An 18,553-nucleotide genomic window follows, 5' to 3' on the forward strand; every position below is an offset into this window, starting at 1 on the left:
GATGGTAAAGAACTCAGCCTTGCTTAACCATGAAAACAAGAGTGAAGATCAGGAAGGGGCACAGATTGTAAGACGACCTTACGGTTCAAAGCTCTGTAATAAATCACAGGCCTGAAACCACTTTCGGGTTTCGGTACAAGAAAAATGGGCGATGAATACGCCGACTTGGAAGGTTGAATAATACCATCCTTCAACATCTGATCGATGATTTCAAAAGAGCCTTCATTATAGGCGGAGATAGCCTATAAGGAGGAAACCTAACTGGGATAGAATCGGTTAGTGCAATCTTGTCCTCAATAATGTCAGTGACGCCAAGGTTATCTGAAAATATGTCATGAAAAAACTGACACAACCTTCCAATACTTTCAACCTGGTTCTCAGGTAGGTGCCTAAGATCTAACGACATCTCACTCCAGTTAGGCGAAATAGATGCAAATGACACAGAGTTACATTTCAAGAGAGGAATATTACAGTTAAGAGAAAAATTGAATGTGCTCTTCTTGCTATGAATATCGAGCACAAAGCCCCGATGAGACATAAAATCGACCCCATTATTACACGGCAAGACAATTGTTTAGCTGCAAATAACTAAATTTTCCAAGTGAATTTTGAAATACGAACTTTAGCAAGGATGAAGCCTAACGTTTCTAATGATGAAGAGTTTGCCAAAACACATTTAATAGAAGACAAGGAATAGTCCGAAAATTTACAGCAAGCCTTTAATTTAAGATACTACTCCTGGGAAATAATGGAGCTAACGCTCCCTGAATCCAGCAACGCCAAGACGGGTTCGTTATTCACTTCAGTTTTAAGATATGGCACAAATCCAGGAATTCCGGGATCAATTTTAAGGCATTCCCTAGGGCAGGGATGGCGAACCTATGCCACGCGTGTCACTAGGTGACACGCGAACAGGATTTCGGTGGCACGCCACATGGACATATTAAGGTTTTTATATACGTCTTGTGCTACAGACTATACAATATCACATGGTTCGTATAGTCATAGTGTTTCACGTGTAAGAAATAAATATCGAAAACCTGGCCGTCGGTGAGTGAAGTTTGACGTGTGTGTGGTAGCCAGTAGCGCGTAGTTATTCGTTGTGTGTTACTGTTTATTGAATGTCGTTTGTATACGGACCTCACAAACATGTTTTCGGTGCCGAAAAAAACAGAAACTTAACAAAAGTAGTAACTGGATTCTTCAAGAACAGTGGACAACGGAATTCAGAGTGACAGAAGTAAGCGATAACGTTTCGTGTTGCCTGTGACTGAAAACCGTCGTGTCCAGCACATTTAATGTAGGCCAAAAGCACAATTTCCAGACGAATCATTTAAATGTTCGTTCCATGTCAAATGAAGAAAGAAGAGAGCTTGTTTCACGGAAAATCGAAGAATACACAAAACAAACTATTTGTTTTGTATCATCTTTCATGCCAAGGAACATCAGTGCGGTTGTTTCCATCTGTCTTACTGCATATTAGAGCATGGGAAGCCGATTTTAGACGCTGAATTCTTGAAAGAGACTAACTTATCGACGTCCGATACATTAATTAAAGACTTTCCTAACAAACAGCAAATAATTAGCAGAATTAAAGAAATGCCAGCCAGCCGAAATACTGTCAAGGGTAGAATAAGAATGAGTGAAGATGCTTCGGAGGATTTGAAAGCTGATTCGGATAACTCCCAGATGTATTCAGTATGTCTTGATGAAAACACGTATGTGACCTTACAAGAAAGGATTGCTGTTTTGTCTGATTTCCTTGTGAAAATATGATGAGGGGAGGGAGGAATTAGTAAAATTATTAAGTTTACGAAGTACGACAATAGGTAAGGATATAATGAAGGATATGAAGCAAGAACTTGTATTAAAAATGGGCTTTGACTTACAGAATAGCCTCAAGTATGGTGGGTATTCATAACGGGTTCGTCCAATTTCTTAAAGACGTTAAACACCCTACAATGAACGTTGTCAAGTCAACAGTTAGAATCCGTCTTGGTTCAGACCTATGTGTTTCTTGTGTGTTACTGAAGACAAGAAGTTATGAACCTAATATCAATGACATGGGTACTAAATGTGAGAACGATATTTCACTCGAAGGTCATTAGCAATATTAGTATTTTATTTGTTATATCTAATAATATTTAATGACGAGGTGTGTTACAATGGGAGCTTATTATATATTTGTACAAGTAATGTTAGGTATTCTCGAAATACTTAAAAATGTATTTTTGACGTTTTTGCAAAATACAACCACGAAACATGCAGTCAAATGTATTTACAAGTAAATACATCACGAAAAGAATAACTAACATATTATGAAACATAACTGGGAATTAAGAAACGAAGTCGTACTGGGGTGGGGTATAGCCATTCCTTAAAAGAAATTAACAAGTGGCACAGTAAACAGTTGAGAATAATAAAACAGACTTAAAATGGCACACTAGCTGGAAAAGGTTCGCCATCCCTGCCCTAGGGCTTTCAAATAATTAGTTAGAGGAAGTCTCTTCCTTGAAAGATTCGTTGCCTAATCTAATAGGGGCTGAGCCTCTGGAAGGTGAATTTTGTGACTAAGCCGAAGACATTAGTCACTTCCTATCGCCTGGGTTAGTGGAGGCAGCACCAGAAGTTGAACAGGACTGTGTGCTTTTAAGTGAAGTACAATTCTTGGCTAGATGAGAAAACGACCCGCACTCCAAACAACCTTGGGACGGACCTGCTCCGTTCCTAGTTCCACTAGATTTTACCATACATACATACATACATACATACATACATACATACATACATACATACATACATACATTATCATTATAGACTGTTATGCCTTTCAGTGTTCAGTCTGCAAGCCTCTGTGAATTTACTAAACGTCGCCACAATCCTCGATTTGCAACTAGTGTTGTAGCCTCATTTAGTTCTATACCTCTTATCATTAAATCGTTAGAAACCGAGTCTAACCATCGTCGTCTTGGTCTACCTCTACTTCTCTTACCCTCCATAACAGAGTCCATTATTCTCCTAGGTAAACTATCCTCCTCCATTTTACCAAGCGGCATTTATTTCTAAGGTGTTCGGGTGATCCGCACACGTAACACTTGCGTGTGGGGAAGGTTCGGCGAGGTGGTGGCCGAGAACTGTTAGATGACGGAGGGGTCTCCCTGGCGACTCTTTAAAGTGTCAGCGTACCTCATCTCTTCGGCTGATACTGCCATTGCCTCGAGTTCCGAGAAGGTTTTGGGTCGAGAGGCGAAACATAGGTATGACCTATAAGGTGGAGAGATTCCTTCTACTATGGTTTGTACTATTTGATCTTCTGGAAAATGTAGATTAAATACCCTAGTATAAAACATCATATCTTGGGTAAAGTCGGCAAGGTTCTCGTGCAACCTCTGTACTCTGAAGTAGTACTTCTGGATTCAGGACGGCATTGCTCTAGTTGGAATAACAGAAGATGAATATGGAAATCCTCTATCGATTATCTGTCTGCTATTGCTTATACTATTTTGTCCGAGAGGACAACTACCGAATAGGGGTAAATTATTTGCAGTATTTGAGAGCGAGAGAGAGTAAACACTAAGGCATGGTCTTGAAATTCAACTAATAACGTTAGAAACGAATTACCTCATTAGTCGAATTTATGGGAAATTTGGAGATGTCCTTAATCAACATGGCTAAGGGGTGGGGCAAGCTGCTGAAACCGGGAGACATAATGGGGGACGGCATTGGAGGCTTAGAAGGTTCAAACACTGCATTACTCATAAAGAACTGTGGAAGTTGTCTTAGATGATCCGACACTAGTTCCGATGGGGCAGATGCTTGTTTAGTAGCCATAGATTTCCTACTCCCAGTAGCCCAACTAGACACCTCTTCCGCCGTCAAGTTTACAGTTTGAACAGGGTGAATTTTAGCACTAGCGGCCCTAGATAACAATTGACTAACCCTACTCGACATATCCGACAGGTATTCCAATAGATTACTCGCTTCCTTAGCATGATCATACTTCAGTTATAGAGACAATAGGTCCCTACCCCTAGAGTAGAAATGAAACATTCTAGAATGAATTCTTTTAAGTTGATTAGCAGAAGAATCACATAAAAATAGTAACTACAGAATCTAGCTGGTTGGAATTATAAGTGATCGTGGACAGAGCCTTATCAATGTCCTTCTCCACAAATACCGGGATACTAATAGGAAGTTCTGAAGATTCCTTAAGTTTGGCAGTACCTGCCACAACCGTGCCTCCAGACTGGACCTTCCTAATTAGAAGTTCATAAATCAATTCCTCATTGCTCAAGCACCCGGGTGCAAGGACTTCGCGAGGACCAGACATAGCGGTGGAAAATCTAAGAAAATTAAAAATTCTAGCGACCAAGGAAACTTTTACAGTTCGGTGTTGATTTCTAATAGTAGCCGTCAAAAGGGGCTTCATCCAGACCCATTCAACCACGCTCTGCCACCACTTGTTACGGGGAATCCGTGGTGTGCAATGGTGAAAGAAGGTGCGGCCATGAATAGGTCAAGACAGGACAATCAGAAAATTGATTGAAACTTAAAAATTGTGGTTATATTTATTTTTCAACTCTGTTTTTTTTCTTTTTTCGGAAATAAGATTTTACCAAATTCAGGTACATCATAAGATAGGCTAACAATTTTAGAATATCGAATAACAACAACCTTGAACTTCAGGCTCACTAATTATACATTATCCAATGAGCGCTGCGGCTCCTTAAAAACAGTCAAGGAGATGAGCCTCCCAATTCATTTTCAAAATATACAATGTTTCAAGAGCCTCTTTTGCTCCACAAGATTATCTATGAGTCTAGGAGGCTATTCTCCGAACATTACACCAATACAGCCTTCCAAAGGCATCCTTCAATACTTACGTTAACATCCAGAACGTCTTCGCTCTATAGAATTTACATTTTCAACAAAATACCCAGGCCTATCAAAGGTACAACATACATTTTACAATTCTAACAGTATTTACTGTCTTAGATGCTCAACAGTCTAACATATTTACATAGAATGAAATATAATTTCGCAGGGGTATCGAATACCCACTCCACCGGGCCTTTGTAGAAAAAACAATAGGTTAAATTTAATGGGCCAAACATCAAAATGATGTGAAGGGGGAAACTTGCACTCCTTGAAATTTGCAGTTAAAAGATTAAAACGCTATTTGGGTTTCTGGCCCAAAGTTACAGAGGCTAAGCCTATACTACTAATGTGACTAGATGGAGAAAATTTAAGTTACAAAAGTTACGGACAGGAAACGGTTACAAGGTCATAGTCACCTCAAAGTCAAGTTGATAGAGAACTCGAGAAGGTATCACACTCTCTATTACCGAATTTCGGCTAAGTTCTTTTAATTAATTTGAAAGTTACATTTTAGAAAGTTACCGTTACATTAGTAAAGTTTGGAAACCTTCCCCTCGAGCTAGCTTTCAAAGACTATCATTTCTATAGGACTGTCATTATCTTGAGCTGCTGGTCTGCTCGATGATGGACGAGGCCCCCGCCTCCTTAATAACCAAACACACTAAATTGGGGTGGTGAATAAGACAGCATGGTCGAAAATGTGCCAGCTTTTATACCCGAGAGGAAGGTTCTAGAGAGCTCTGGGCTAATACCCGACACAACCCCAACTTCCATTGGATAATTACATAGTTACAAGAAATATGTAAATGGCTGAAAAATAAATACACAAAATTTTCTATTGGCCAACATCTTAAGTTGGCGGGAAGAGATCGAAGTATTGACAACTTTAACTCACCAAAAACAAAGGATAATCAATTCAGTGTAGTAAACCTTAAAATAAAAGGTTACCTAAGCATTTTAATAGTTCCTCTTCACGCTGGAGGGCATAGCATCAGTTCTTTTTAGTGGAGACATCTGTAGAGCAGAAGTCCAAATTTCTTGTGGCAGTTGTTGCGAGTTTTAGGTTTAAGATGATATTTTCCAAGGCGCTTCATTTAAATGAACGGGGCGGGTGTACCGCCCAGTACGGTCATTATTATTATTAGGCTACCATGCCAACCCTATGGTGTCAGAGACAACATTTTTACCACTTTTCCGAGTCTCTTAGAATTTTAGTCCTGGATTTAGGATTGGAACGTACTTTATTCAGACTTCAGAATTTAACTAATATTAATCATAAATATTTGGTGGGGCTATTGCTAGCCTGGTGCTCTCTGTGTCAGGCAGAACTTCCGGAGAAGGTAGGCCGAATTTGCCGTGTATGAGAAATGGCGTGCTATTGTTGTGGAGGACAGTGTTATGTGTGGGGACGACATAAACACCCATCCCCGAGCCAGCAATAACTTGCCTGAGTACGGTTACGAAACAATAGACAAATTCTACGTCAACACCTGAAATGTACAATTGTACAAAAGCGGTGCATGAAGCTTCCTGAAAAAGTGGACGGTGAATTCAATCACTGACTGTACTATCCGTTTTAGTAATGCATAAACCAGTGTACCTAGCCGCAAAGAATTAATCTGGTACTAATTTCTGTTGTAATCTGAGAAAAGCGCAGAGGAATGGACCTCTCTAAGAAAGAATACGGAGGAGTAGAGTAAATATCATTTGTTATTATTTTGTTGAGTCTCTAATTATCTCGACGTCCTGATGAGAAAACCTTGTTAGAGTAAACTGAAGACGCGTGTAGCATCCTGGCTACACAGCCGCCAATTCCACATTACAGTGTGTACCGCCGGGGTGAGTGGCTCAGACAGTTGAGGCGTTGGCCTCTGACCCCAACTTGGCAGGTTCGATCCTGGCTCAGTCCGGTGGTATTTACAGATGCTCAAATACGTCAGCTTCGTGTCTGTAGATTTACTGGCACGTAAAAGAACTCCTGCGGGAATAAATTCCGGCACTTCGAAAACTGTAAAAGTAGTTAGTGGGACGCAAAGCCAATAACATTATTATGTGTGTCCCATTTCGTTCACCCATTAATTAACTGAAGAATTCTTCTACACATTCTAACTCACTCGTCTAGCCCTGGGATATTTACACGTTCTTTGTAATATTTAGCTCTTTATATTTAATTTAGGCGGGGAAAGCGTTCGAGAGGCACGCTGAAATATCCAGGAAACTGAAATAGCATAGTTTGCTTCGCGCTGTATGCACATGAGAGTAAGATACGATGGCTGAGCGGAAAGGTGAGAGGTAAATGGCTCTGTAAGGGACTTGTCTGGGGATGTGAATTCTCTTTGTTTATTTAAGGCAAAGACTGTCAGGGGTGATGGTTTGCAGTTATTGTTTATTAGTCATTCAGGGCATTGTAGAATACCTTCCAGTTTGTGAATGTTGACCGGTATCCTTATTCTTAAAAGGATCCAAACCTTTACCCTTCCCTCCTCTGTTACTATTGCGGAAGACTGATAGTCTCATCGTTTTCCCCCTTAAAACAACATTCGCCTCCACCATACATCATTCAAAGTATATCAGAACCTGTCATGAATAGATTAACTTTAAGAACTCCATCAAACTTTGCAGCTGCTGAAACTTCACATGACGAAATAAATAAAACAAGAAGGCTAGAAACGACTCCCTCCACGTATTTGTTACTCTGAGAAAGTGTATCTCAGTTTCTGAGCAAAATTGCCTGTAGTTCGAAATATTGTCAGCGCAAGTGAGTCTCCAAACATTTAGTTCCGAGTTGTGCATTCCCGAATAAATGTAAATAAAGCATATTTTCTTTCTTTCTTCCTTTCTTTATTTCTTTTTTTCCTTTTGAAGACAATTTTTAACAGGCATACAGATTCCCGGTGTCACTGGAAAGTACAAGGGGGGATGATTTGCAGTTATTATTTATCAGTCACTCAGGGTGTTGTAGAATACCTTGCAGTTTGTGAATATCGGCCAGCACCCTTATTCTTCAAAGGATCCAAACCTTTGCTCTTCCCCCTCCCCCTCTATTACTATTGCGGAAGACATAATCTCATCATGGCAAGGTGGCAGCCGAAGCATTTAAAAGGTACCGCCCAGGAATTTGCCCGGGCCCTTGACGGTGGAGATCGAAGTCGCCACATACCCAAAGGAAGCTTACAGCTACAAGGCACGTACCACGTGACCAACTTGTAGTCTAAGGAGAGAGTGTGATCATAAGTAACAACCCATGTAATTTTTACCCCTTTAAGTACAATTTAGTTGAACTTTACCGTCCGCAAACATTTTTTGGATGCTTAATATGTGCTACTTGAAAAAATGAGGGAGATGCATAGAAAACCATCCATAGTACTGCTGACGATGGGGTTATCCAAAATCTAAGCACCCATACCTAGATTCCCTGTGGGCTGGTGCAGTAGAATACATTCATGCTACCCCTACCTTTCGTAGGAGGCGTCTAAACGGGAAACCCTCAGAAACTCTCACCTCGAGAGCGTAAGTTGTCAACCGCGGGCCCCCAGCTGAATCTGCCATTAATCCTACCTGACTGTGCCAGCCACCTTGCTTTCATCATTGCTTCGTCAGCTCTTGTTCTCTTCAGACCCCGATGGTTGTGGGTTTGAAAGTTCTACGACTCCCTCATTTTCACGGCCTTTGTGGTGTCCCAATCTTTTGCCGATGCCTTCAGAGTTCGGAGAGTCGGATCACTTTCTTCTTCCTTTCGATTAGTGTTAAGAGAGATTGGCTGTACTTCCTCTTAAAACAAGAATTAATAAAATTATCCATAGCTAATGTCTAACTGAACTCAGCAAAATCGTTGTAGTACGAATATAGTTATACGGTCATTTGATATAGATAACCCAATCCCTAGTCTCTGATAGAGAACAGTTGAAATGGAATGATGCTGCGCAATGTAACCTGAGCCCATATGACATTTAGAGAGAATCTATTTATAACAACAAAAACACAGTTATAATTATTACTGAAACTCTTTGTTCCATAAAAATGATTCAGATAGAATGAAATATTCTCTCCGCTTTAGAGCAGTGGAATGGAGAATTACATTCTGTTCATTAATTCACATTTGTATTTCCATTGAAACTCAAAGACACAATAATAATAATAATAATAATAATAATAATAATAATAATAATAATAATAATAATAATAATAATAATGGTAGTGCAGAGAATAGTGCAGTGATTGTCACACCATGTTCTTTTATAGTGTGTTTTGCACCAATGTAGTTTTTCGGTTAAAATGACTTTTCCCTAGAAGATTAGTGTAAGAGAGAAAAAATAGAATTTGATTCGACACCATTTAGGTCGCTAGATTGTCCGTCTCAATGTGCAAAGCGGATGGCAGAGAAAGCAGGCTCTCTTGTCGATGTATGGTAAAGTTTAAATTATCTTTGCCAGGTAAACTCTAACACGTCACCAGGAATTTTTCACATGCCGACATCGTACGACTTGGAGAGCCGAACGGATTTTCTTCTGCCTTTTAGAAATCCTACTACCCTTGCTGTGTTTAAACACAGGTTCTTGTGATCCAGAAGTTGACACACTGTCACTGATCTGCATGGAAAGCTAGAGTGCCCTATATCTTTCAGTACAGGCTAGATCATGTTTGTTATATTTATTTATCAGTTTCAGCTTCATCCTTGGCATTGACAATATCGAAGTGACTGAGGTATGAGCAATGCAATGCTGTAGCCTAGGCGGTCTAGGTGACGAATAATGTGGTATCGTCTCTAACATAATCAGTTGGTGTGTATTCGGGAGATAGTGGGTTCGACCCGCACTGTCGGCAGCCCTGAAGATAGTTTCCCGTGGTTTCCCATTTTCACACCAGGCAAAGGCTGGGGCTGCACCTTAATTAAGGCCACGGCCGTTTCCTTCCCACTCCTAGCCCTTTCGTATCCCATCGTCGCCTTAAGACCTATCTGTGTCGGTGCGACGTAAAACCAATAGCAGTTGGTGTGTATATATCAAGAGGCTCGGCAGACTGATGTGCAATAGTGCACTGGTTCCCAAACATTTTCTACCTGGTGCCCCCTTTTGTATGTTCTACAAACAATGTGACCACTGTCCATATCGTTATTAGAACAATTATTTTCTCAGAATCATCTATAGTTTAGAATAATGAAGAAAAATGAGGTTATTTCAAAATTCAGAATAGTAGAGTAACTAGAATGTCTGGGTGAAGCTAGAATTCAAACTGAAATATATTTTTTTTTAAATATACGTGAACAAATTTTCAGTGTCAAGTTGCAGTTTTAAATTCAAAGTGTTGGCTTCAAGAGCAATTTACATAAACGTGTAACTAAATTATTACTTATATTCAAATTACTTACTTGAAAATGTTTGAAAACAATAGTGTCAATTTGAGTTCTTTTTTCTTTTTTTGCAAGTTGCTTTACGTCGCACTTACACAGATAAGTCTTATGGCGACGATGGGACTGGAAGGGGCTAGGAATGGGGAGGAAGCGTCCGTATCCTTAATTAAGGTACAGCCCCAGCATTTGCCCGGTGTGAAAGTGGGGTTCGAACCCACTATCTCCCGAATACTGGACACTGGTCGCACTTACGCGACTGCAGCTATCGAGCTCGGTTCTTTAAAAATTAAACCTATGCTACAGTACGCAGACACTCAGAAACAAAACTGGCATTGGGAAAATGGACAGAAGCAGGATACCAAAACAAACCGTACAAGCTTTTGTGCAGTGTATACATTCGTTTTACCATTTATAAGGTCGCATATTTCCTTTTCCTTCCGAGTAAGTTGCCTGTGACCTTGTATAAATACATCACGTCCCCAGTTTGGGAACCACTAATATTGCACTTTCTTAGCCGGTGAAGAAAGCAACGGGAAACCACCTCACACTTCATTTACCTAGTAAGACTATTGAGTGTCTCCTACACTATCGATAACAGGTGGCGTATCAACCAGTCTTCGAGCTCACGGCTCAACACACGCACAAATCAATCCCCACATTCCCTCTTTCGCCGAGCGAGTTGATAACGCAGTACGTGTCGTAAAGCCATAGGCTTGCTTTCTAGAGATGGCGGGCTCAAAGCCCGACCTTCAAAAGCCCTGAATATATTTGTAGAGGTTTCCCCATTTTAAATAAAGCAATTGCTGTGGCTACTGGCGCAACCTTTCTAGTCCCAGCCCCTTCCCATCACAGCTTTGCCGGAAACATGAAGAGGAGTGTTGGCTCAATCCGCAGTACTGTTTACACACCGGTAACTGCCCCTATTCCGATTTTGCTCCTGCCTGAGAATGAGATCTAATAGGATTATTTCGTCCTCGAAGCGTCTTGTACCCTGATGGGAATTGTAAATTATGCATTGGATCCCTTTTTTTTTTTTGGTAGTAACATGAAACTTTCGTACTTATCCTAGTTACTCTGTTTGGAAGACCAATTTTTTTCAATATTTATTACAACTTTCAAATAGCAGACCCCTATTATCTGATGTGACACTGGCAGTGACTTCTCGGACTACTGAGGATTTAGCCGAAGTATTACAATTGAGTGAATTAATTGAAAAATTACAATTGAGTGAATTAATTGAAAAGGTCTAGCTCCTTGGCTGAGCGTTCAGCGTAGTGGTCTGCAGTTCAGAGTGTGCTAGGTTGGATTCCCGGCAGGATAGGTGATTTTAAATGCGTCTGATTTATACCTCCAGATTGGACACTCCACACCAGGCGAGTTGGCCGTGCTGTTAGGAGCGCGCAGCTGTGAGCTGGCATCCGGTATATAGTGGGTTCGAACCCCACTGTCGGCAGCCCTGAAGATGGTTTTCCGTGGTTTCCCATTTTCACTACAGGCAAATGCTGGGGCTGTACCTTAATTAAGGCCACGGCCGCTTCCTTGCCATTCCTAGGCCTTTCCAGTCCCATCGTCGTCATAAGACCTATCTGTGTCGGTGCGACGTAAAGCAAATAGCAAAAAAAAAAAAAAAAAAAAAAAAAATGGACACTCCAGAAACACACAATAATGCATTGGTTTGGCTCAGGAATGGCAGTGAAATTGGGCTTAATGTACATGTAATGCCGATCCCAAGTAATCACGAAAAGCCGATGAAGAAGAAGAATTAAATTAAACGCAGCAATTCCAATGTGCGATAAGTTACATATGAGAAAACCTACAACCTATTTTCCAGTCAGTGACCGGGTCAGGAATGGAATGAATGAAGCCCCCATCTTGCGGCGAGGATAGGAATCGTGTCGACTGCCGAAGCCAATAAATTACATATAGAGAAATAAATCCATGTAATACCGGTAATAATGTTTGTCTACATCTTAGTCCCGTTTCTTCATTACAGGGGTGTTGATGAGTAAGATTAATTTATATGGTAAGTTTTTACGGTCAGCAGCCCTTCGTGACGCCAAACTCATTTGAGGAGCTAATGGAGATGAAATGAATGATGGTGAATGGAATTGGGTAAGAAGTGGTAGGAATCGGGTGTGGCTTATGAATAGGTTCTGTCCCGGCATTTGCCTGGATGTGAAAATTGGAAACCACAAAGAACCATTCTCAGGACAGCCGACGATGGGGTTCGAGCCCACGCGTCTCCGGAATGCAGAAGTAGGCTCCATAGCCGTAGTGTGTGAATACAAGCGGCGACTCCGCTCGGTGTCCCTGCAACAATAAAGTAATGCAAACTCGTGTTCTCATCCCGAGGTGGTGCAGCTCTTTTCAGGCACACTCCCATGTACCATTCTAACCACATACCACCCCTCCTGATTCATCAATTCCTGGTAGTACCGGGAATCGAACCCGGGCCCGCGAGGACGGCACTTAATAACACTAACCGTTACGCTACGGAGATTCTGCTGTAATGAAATGAGGTAATAATTGTGATCTTTAAAATATTGTATCGCCGTGCTTTAAATATAGGAAGACTATGCATTTTGCGTTGTAAAAATGTGTTAGGCATATCTGGGAAAACTGTGATCCGTCGGTGAAATTGCACTAGGTATTACGCTCGGAAGAACTTATCAGCTCAAATCTATAAACGGGCCTCGAGAGATTGATTCTGTGTATGGGCGGCAGTATCCATTACTTGTTTACTTTGCAAGTGCCGAAAGTAAGGTTTTACACAGGAGATGAGATGTGCTGGTATTTCGAAACGAATACATGAAGTACTTGCCCTGGAACGCACATTGTTCCGTTTCATACCACGTTCAATTCCTTTAAATAATATTCGGACTAACACATCGTGCTCAGTTTAGAACCCACTATTAAAACAGTCGACATCAATCACGTAATAATCCATATTTCAAACATAAGTCCATATACTTATTGTGTCGTCCACATGACGTAGGCGTATGTATATGTGTAATTATTTTGCATGTTGGTGGAAGCTTAGTGCGGTGACTAGAGCATCGTGACGTTTCGTTTTCCACATTATTTTCAACAATATAATTTTTTTTAATATTTAGGAATATGAAATTATTCATGCAATTAAGCCCAAACACATGATGTACAGTACAGTCACTCACGGAAAGAATGAGTGCAGTGTATTTTGTAAGTTCCTCGCAGGAGCACTTTCCTCAGAAACAACTGAACCTATGGATAGGCCTACGAAGCAATTCCAAGATATTTGCTCAATCAGGCCATCAGCTGAAGTTCATGAACCTATTACACTCCGATCCAGAGAAGAACGCCTTGGAAGATTTCTGTGTCACTCAAGACCAATGGTTAGGCTGACTCATCAAAACTTAATTTGCAAAGAGGACAGCCTTGCGTCATAAATCACAGTCAATGACGGAGCATCAGTATCCTCAGGACCATAACAGAAAATAAAATTCTGAGATGGGGAAACGAGACTACCATTACTTCGTAACATTTTATCGTTATGGAATGGAGCTACTGAATAATTTTATGAGGCAGTTTTACATTTGTTTGATACACGTAACCTACATTTAAATTTAACATGAAAATCTCATGTTACATGTCATTTCTGTTGAATATTTCGTTCGGACTAAGCAATGTTTAGAGTGTTTTATTGTACAGTAATTGCATATAGAGCTAGGGCACTTTTCACAAAGACTGGACGTTTTTCTAACTTTACTGTATGGGCAGGTACAGAATATATTCCGCTTACACCAATGTAATCACAGGTTTATGAGGGCCCTTACCGTGAAACATAGGTATATCGGTTCACAGCAAAAACAACTAACTTGTACACAACCACCCAACATATCGAAAGAATTTACATGGGAGTCTCGAAACTGTGGCACATCATCCAGAAGATTTGTGAAACGATGACATTTTTGCAACCCTGCTGCTCCAGGTAAGGGTTAACAGTCAAACACCACGTACTCTTACACGATGAAAAAGTATGTTTTTTGGCATCACTTTAATAAGTATTTTCTGGGTTTTGTGCTAATGGTACAGCTATGATTCTTGTAATATATAAAAATCAGTATATTCTGAGCTGTTTATGACCATGTAGTACTACTTTTCTTTTATAGGATGTGTGAAATGAATAAAAATTTGGACACATACGTTTTCCAAATTTTTTTGTATAAGTTACTTCAGGTACACATTTCTCAGTTATTTTTTATTCAAATACTCTCAAATTTTGTTCACATACTGGGAATAGACGTTGGCAGATCAGTAACCACTTTGTTTCATTATTATTAGGACAGAATTCAAGAAAAAATTCCGAACTCTTTCTTTTCAAATTTATTCAAAAACATGTATCAATTTTTCTCTTCCCAATCCAGGCATACTATTTTTTGGAAATGACAATAGGTTAACGTTCAAGTACTCCATTAGGCAAGTTAATGTACAAAAAATTAGCCCTCTATCTTAAATGGTTTCCTAGTTATTGGTACCTAAACATGAAAAATGATTATTAATGGGAAACAGCTGGCAAAGTTAAAAGTATGTTTTTCAGAGAGTTACCTGTATTTTAGAACATCCCAACTGCAAAATCATGATCTTTCTCCAGTTCTGATTCTTCCCTCTTCCTATTTATATTCCTATTTCTCATCCTGGCCTCTTTGGTGATCTGTTCAGCATACTTTTCGGCATCTCGTGCTCTCCACCTTGCCAACAGTGATGACACTATTTTTCATGTTAGGTCCACATTTTATCCCCAAGTGTTACAACTCCATTGAAACAGATTACTGCATCTAAAACACTCATTTTTTGGTGCCCATCCCCAAATACAATACTACAAACTTGCATTAGGATTCTGAGTGCCACCATGTAAGCCAGGATTGCCAACCAAAGAATTCATGCATTTTTCAAGATGTTAAACAAGGGACCTTCTGTGTTATGTCTAATGATAACCAACAGTACACTGATGACACTTAAAGTAGGCGTGACGCTTGGGACGCTTATTTAGAAAAAACGAATTTAAGGTACTTTTAGACGTCTAAACCCCAACAAACTATATATATTTGGATTCAGAAAAGAATGAAGAATGTTATGGTGCCATTATCAAAAAATCGATTTTTTCATCATGTAAGAGTACGTGGTGTCCTTACTGATGTACTTCCAGTTATTTTAATATACAAGTGATGAATATCGTTGTTTGCAAGATGGTTAAGGAAACGATTAGTGAATGTACCAAGTTCAGAACGTCATATCATTCACAACCTAAAATTAATACGTTCAATTGCTTCAATACATGATGGATGACCAACACATTTCTAAACATTCTTCTGCAAGTTTTGAACCATTGCGGTGAAATTTACAGAAAGTGCGGTGGTGCATCTTGTCTAGTTAGGTGGGCAATTTGAATGAACGGGACAAAATGTTAGTTATTTAACTATCTAGGTATTTTATAAAATAACGAGTCCATGGTGGTTTCGTTTGGATCATAACACCTTTAATTTTTTGCAAACACTACACCCTAGTTCGGTCCATCTGTATTCATTCCAGTCCCGGTCGACTCGTTTAACGTTCTGTCTTTTCACAGAGTCTTTAGTACTCTTCTGGAACTTCACATTCAAGAGCTACAATTTACTCTCATCCCTGTTTACAAACATTTGCATAGGGTATGAATGAGCAATGGGAGAATTATATTCGGTTTATGGATTTATAAGTTTGTTGTTATTATGCACTCCATATTTTATTCCCCCTGTGGGTGAGGGCGATATAATAACACCCACGGTATCCCCTGCCTGTCGTAAGAGGCGACTAAAAGGGGCCTCAGGGGCTCTGAACTTTGGAGCGTGGATTGGCGACCACGGGGCCCTCACCTGAGTTCTGGCATTGCTTCCACTTAGGCCTACTTGTGCCAGGCTCCTTACTTTCATATATCCTTTCTGACCTCCCTTGGTCAACTCTTGTTCTTTTCAAACTCCGACGCTATTAGGTTTGCGAGGGGTAGGGAATCTTTCATTTTCACGCCCTCCGTGGCCCTTGTCTTCCTTTGGCCGATACCTTCATTTTTCGAAGTATCGGATTCCTTCCATTTTTCCCTCTGGTTAGTATTATATAGAGGATGGTTGCCTAGTTGTAGTTCCTCTTAAAACAATAATCACCACCACCTCTATATTTTACGCAAGTAATTGTAGTACTCTAGTTTAAAGCGGGCAATTAATTTATCAACTGCTTTCAATGAGTTTCAAGTGTCAGTAGTATTCCCTCTTAAAGGATTTAATTGTAAGAATAATATTGTTTTACTCCAAAGCACTAATGTACATTTCACTAGAAACGCTAACAAACAGGCATAAGTAATCCACTAGATTACAGTAATGGGAAAGTACGGAAAACCATGTTCAAGGCTGCCGACGGTGAGGTTCGAACCCACTATCACCTGAAGGCAAGCTCACAGCCAGTTAGACGTCATCCGTGGTTGCAGAAGATTACTAGTGTTGCAGTGCATTATAACGTTATTCTTTTCGAATCCAAAGTAGTCGTGTACGTTTACGAGTGTACACTGTGATAACTGTGATATTAGTGAATTCTTGCGATCAATCATTCGTATTCGCATTCTTGCACAATAAGAATTGACTTAAATAATGTGTTAGAGATTGAATTGCTGTTTTCATTCCGTGCAGTACATGAGGAGGAAAGAGTAATTGCTAAATTTAGTTTTAGTTTAATCAATGATCTTGAAAACACCACTATAACTGAAATCCTTGAGGACGAAGAACTGGTGCAAACGACCTCCGACGGAACTAATGATGTCGAGCCTCTTAAATTTATGAGCCTTTGAATGATGATGTTAAAGGCTATGTTCCTTCCGATTATGTTAAGAAGGTAATTGAATCTTAAACAAAGGATGTTCGTTGAGAACAATCATTCATCACTTCATGCGGTTCAACAACAACAACTATTTATCTCGTTATCGATGCAGGAACAAACTGTGAACACATCAAGGTCATACCAGAGTACATGTGGTCTAATTTGCAACAGGCGAGACCCTAATATAATGGCTGTGCATGGTATAAGGCGGTAGCCGCCCACGAAAGCTAGAGGTCTTTGATTTCAAAGAGGATCGACCTGGCTTTGGAACTTCAGTGTAGTTCACAAGTCTGTTAGTCGAAAAGTTACAGACTTTGTAACTTACAAACATGCTCAATCGCATGAAGAGATCTGCGATTGCACTTCATATTGAATTCATTCTCCGACAAGTTCGTTTCTAATTATTCATCAGATGAATGTTTGAATACCAACCAATCTGGATTTAATTCTGAAATTCAGAAAGACTGCACACTATCTAGCATCGGTGAAAGAGACATGATTGTCGGAGTGAAATCAGAGTCAGGAATACCACATTAGTGTAGAATTCAGCTCATGGTATCCGTGGAAAGTAAACATTTATCTCCCCATTCCATCGAATTCTTGCTGTTTTACATGAATTACGTGGCATATTTGCTCCTCTTGTGCAAAAGATCATTTCTGATCCAACCTCATAATATATACATATAAATTGTTCAAATTCAGGCAAAGTGGACAATAGTGTTCTTGGATAATGCGGGATAACTGTCTCCCTCCCAATGTTGAAACAAAATTCTGTCCATTTCTAGATTAATTTTCACTCCATCAACAACATTAATTTTCACTCCATCAACATCTGCTAGTAATTCTGGATAACAACATACAGGTAACAACCGATCCACTTTATACATCTACTCTTGTTAAACCTATGGATGTATACATTTTTGTCAACGGAAGAAGTTCGCAAACATTTTGTAGGCCAGTTTTACTCGACAACGTTGATAATGACCTTCAGAGAAGTTAGCACTACTATCAACATTCATGCACAATGTTATCTGGGACACTGAAGATTCCAGTTGCTCAACTCCCAATTGCACAAATGCATCATCGGACGATGTGCTCATTGTCGTTTATATCTGACAGATACAATTAGAAGAATAATCATTATTTCTAAATGAGTCTTCTGTCGTGCTCATTATTATACCAATATGAATATGGGAATATAAGGATATTTTAACAACCTTGGCTTACCTCATCAACCTGCAACTTTGACATACACATATACGGTCAACTCGCCGCAGCACTGGTTTCCACCATGCCCACATACAGACTGTTCTCTGTTCTCCGGCCTGACTTCAACACTGGCGTCGCTATGCATCCTGACTGTTCTACAGCGTGTTTTCTTGTGTACTATTTCTCAGTACTTCTATAAATCCGAGTACAGTACAAATATCCCTCGGTGTGGCTTAC

Source organism: Anabrus simplex, chromosome 3, assembly GCF_040414725.1.
Source record: "Anabrus simplex isolate iqAnaSimp1 chromosome 3, ASM4041472v1, whole genome shotgun sequence".
In the NCBI taxonomy this organism is placed as follows: Eukaryota; Metazoa; Arthropoda; class Insecta; order Orthoptera; family Tettigoniidae; genus Anabrus; species Anabrus simplex.